Consider the following 4,430-nt stretch of genomic DNA (forward strand, 5'->3'; position numbering starts at 1 on the left):
GGATTGAAGTATTCATTTATTCCTCAGACAGCACTGACACAGTCCTTACAGTGTGTGCAGGAATAGAAAGACACAATTAAACAGCCTCATAAACATCAATTTCAGGTATTTTTGAAAAATAAATTTGGCAGACATGGATAATAACAGAACACGAAAATGAGTTAAACCTGAGGATGCAACAAAGGCAAGAAGAAGAAAAAAGCCAAACTGAAGAATTTAACCGTCGGGTCACCTTTTGGTCTGAGCATTTCTGTCTGGCCAGTTAAACCACTTAGACCAATAAGGACACATTCGGTCCCTGCTTCCGGGACTGCTGAAAATAAAAACACTGAGTAAACAGCAGCGTAAAGGGGGTGGGGGGTGGCTGGGTGCTAAACAAACTGGTCGCTGTGGTTGACAGATGCCCCCAGAAAGCCACTAACAGGATGACGCCAGCGCTGCGAGGACTGTGGGTAAAGCAGGATTATGTCTGAGCAGTAGATAAACAGATTATTCCAGAAATGGTGCCTACTTTTTTAACCTTGTCACTCTTGCCACACTTACAGCTCCAACTGTCCCACTATTCCCCAGTGTGGAAGACGAGGAGGAGGCACAGTGCTCTGGTTTTATGCCATCAGATGCTCGTTGTGGATTTCACTGGGAGGGTTTTAGCATCAGCTTTGGGACCACGTATTAAAACACTGTCTTCCATGCAAAGTGAAACTTGGACTATGGAACCTGCTACCCACTGCACCCATGAGCTCTACCTGAGCTAGAGGACAGCCACCAGACCCCACCCCTCCCCACCTCCCTTCACCCTGCTGGATTTACTTTCATATTTCTGAGCTCTTCTTCCACAATGCTTTGGGAGTTTGGACTCGTGCTGCTGTTCCTCGCTCCACAGGCTGCTGGAATTAAAGGTAAGCCCGGTTTTGTTTGCAAAGCCACAATCCTTTGAGCCCTGACACTTTGAGTCCTTAGGAACTTAAAAAGAAGTCACGTTTTTTTACTTTAATTCTTAGAAAAGATAAAGTTGACATTTCTGAATGGTTAAGAGCAGCTAGATATAAGGATTTGAAGAGCAAGGCTATCTATACACACACACTAAACTTGGTCACGATGTGAAGCAAAGCCTATTAAGATTGCGTAATTATTTGGCTGTGAAATCATCAAGGTTGTGGCCACTGTGACAGTCTCACCAAAAGACACAAAGAGGCTGGTTTATATACACTATTAAACCCAATGACTCCAGTAAATCCTTTCTTTGTGTTATTCTGAGGGTGGACAAGCTAAAACATGACAAAGGAGATGGAGGGTTGTCAGTTTCCTGTGTTACGAAACCTCTACAAATAAAACCATGTCTCACTTTTAAAACACCTGAAGTTCCCCTTCACCTCAGGGCATCTTTATTCTGGGAGCATCAACCAATAGGCTGCCTGGTGAATTACAACATTTACTGCACCTGCTGCTGCATAACATGGTCTGCTGATTGTAAAACATACACGTACAGTAAGTAGTTGTTTTGGTGGATGCTTTAATTCCAAGCACCCTTCAAATACAGTGAGTGCTTTTATTTTTAGTACGAGTGGGACTAGGGAGGGAGACTGAACCCCGAACACTGGGAGGATGATATAATACTTCACTCCACTCTGCTCTTGGAACAAATAACATAAATTAGAGCCTTTTGATCTGTGTTTTACTTTGTTGTCCAATGTTAAAAATGTTTTAATTTATTACTACACTAGTTCATTGGAAGTCTGTGCCTATTTTCATCAATGTGCTAATTGGTTTAAACTAATTTTTATATATTTTTTTTATTTTTTAACCGTCCACGTACAGCCAAAGGTTATTGTTTCCTTCTCCAGGAACAAACTGAACTGTGCAGTAAACAAGGTCTTCTTACAGAGAGTGCAGCTTGGAAAAAGCCCATAATAGGTTTCTATTAATACAAAAGTACAGAGAAACAGGACAGAGAACCAGAACTAGTAGAGAAGAGGAGAAGCATGGGGCCTCATGCAGGAACACTTTGTACTAACAGATTCCATCTTAAGCAGCAGATGAGTGATTTGTGACCATTTTGCTCATGTAATTTTTCTGTTGTGGACATAGATTGAATTGTCTGTTTAGTGAATGAAATATTAATAAACTCCATGCTGTCATATTTTGCCTTAACAGTTCAAAACTATATTCAGCTACAGTGACATACACTCCCCTTCAAAGTATTGGAACAGTGAGGCCAATTCCTTTATTTTTGCTGTAGACTGAAAGCATTTGGGTATTGCATCAAAATATGATGAGAGATCATCATTTCAGCTTTTATTTCCAGGTATTTATATCTGGATCTGATAGATAACTTAGAAGATGGCACCTTTTGTTTGAACCCATCCACTTTTCATGTGAGCAAAAGTATTGACACTGACAGATGTCCTTTGTGGCCCAGGTGTGTCCTATGACATTGATATTTCAAACAATAAATAGTGCTGAATGTCTAAGGTCAGCTTCACATTTGGGATTTGCCCGATCAGACTGCATTTATTGTTCGGATGTGTAACCAAGATGCAAACCAGAGAGCTGTCGATTGGTGTAAAACAAGCAATTGTGAAGCTGAGAGAAGATAGAAAATCAATGAGGGCCATTGCACAAACATTAGCCATAGCCAGTACAACCATTTGGAATGTCCTGAAGAAGAAACAAACCACTGGTGCACTAAGTAACAGATGTGGAATGGGTAGACTAATGAAAAGGACAGCAGTTGACGACAGAAACATTGTGAGAGCTGTAAAGAGAGACTCTAAATCAACTGTTAGTGACATCAGCAACAGCCTCCAGAGGGCAGGAGTGAAAGTAACACAATCTACTGTTCACAGAAGAGATCTTGAACGAAATTACAGAGGCTACACCACAAGAAGTAAACCACTCATTAGCAAGAAGATTAGGAAGCCCAGGCTGACAGAGATGGGCCTCAAAGATTCTGGCACAATGTTTTATGGACTGAGGAGAGTAAGATTAACCTTTACCAAAGTGATGGAAAGGCTAAAGGTTAGAAAAAGAATGTGCTCATGATCCCAATCATAAACCACATCTGTGAAACGCAGTGGAGGTAATGTGCCTACACGGCTTCTTCTGGGACGAGCTCATTAAGCAAAAGACACTGCCAAAACAACAAAGCAGTTCATCAGGGGCAAAAAGTGGAAGGTTTTAGACTTAAACCTGATAGAGCTGCATTTTACCTGCTAAAGAGGAGACTAAAGGGAGTAAACCCCCCCCCCCCCCCCCCCCCAAACAATCAACCACTGTAAGAGACGGCGGGGAAAGCCTGGAAAAGCTTAAAAAGAATAGAATGCAAAAGTTTGCTGATGTCAGTGGGCCACAGGCTTGATGCAGTTATTGCAAGCATGTGATTGGCAACTAATATTAAGTCTTATTCACTGTGATCTGTTTTTAAGTCTATATTTTCTAATACTTTTGGTCTCGTGAAAAATGGGTGGGTTCAAACAAAATGTGCCAAATGAAATATTGATCTCTTGTCTCATATTCATCTTTTGATGTCAAACCCAAATGCTTTCAGTCTAAAGCAAAGAAGGGATTGGTATCAATATTCCAATACTTTTGGAGGGGAGTGTGTAAAAGAAAAACATCTATTCATATTCAAAAGAGTTGGTGACTTTTTTCAGCACTCCTCTCCATCCCGTAAAAATATTTTTTCATGCAGCTAAACTGCAAAGGTGATTGTTTTGTAGCAGACATGATTGATGGTTGTATTATGTTGTTACGCATGAATTTCTTTTAATGAACTTAAAAGAATGTTCGGTATCTATATATTTGTCACTTGTCATTTACATTGATTGTTGATATATTCTCATTATGTTGCTAGAAATTAAGATCCAGTTACAGATATACAAACACTGATTTGTGATTGTAGAGTGTGTGAATTTTTAGTGGTCATGGTTGCAGCTCTGCAGACAGATACTGAATCTGCCCTAAGTCTTCAGAATAATTTTAGTTCTAAATAAACAGCTGTGTCAGGTTTTGGTTAATATAACTGCACCTGTGACTGTTATTTTAGCTCTGCTCAAACCATTATAATAAACTTTATTTGGTTTATTAAATGCAACATTAGCCATATGGTCTGATTTCATATTGAGAAAATGGTCTACTTACAGTATTTTTAAATATTATAATCCTGAAATACTACTCATGTTTGTTTCGAGTTGTTTGCAGTGCCAGGCTGGTGACAATTACCAGAAAATGACACTAAATCCAATCTTTGTTGTTTTTCACAGGCTGTTGTCTTTTTTTTTTTTTTTTTTTTGTAGTTAACGTGTCCCATCTGTTACTCCAACTAACACCAGGGATTAATCTGACCAGGTCTGTAGTAATACTGTGACTCTGTATTCTCTTGTTTCCTGTTCAGAGAACAGTGTCAGGCTGGACTCGGGATGGAAAACAGA

This window comes from Channa argus, chromosome 17, assembly GCF_033026475.1.
Source record: "Channa argus isolate prfri chromosome 17, Channa argus male v1.0, whole genome shotgun sequence".
NCBI classification, from domain to species: Eukaryota; Metazoa; Chordata; class Actinopteri; order Anabantiformes; family Channidae; genus Channa; species Channa argus.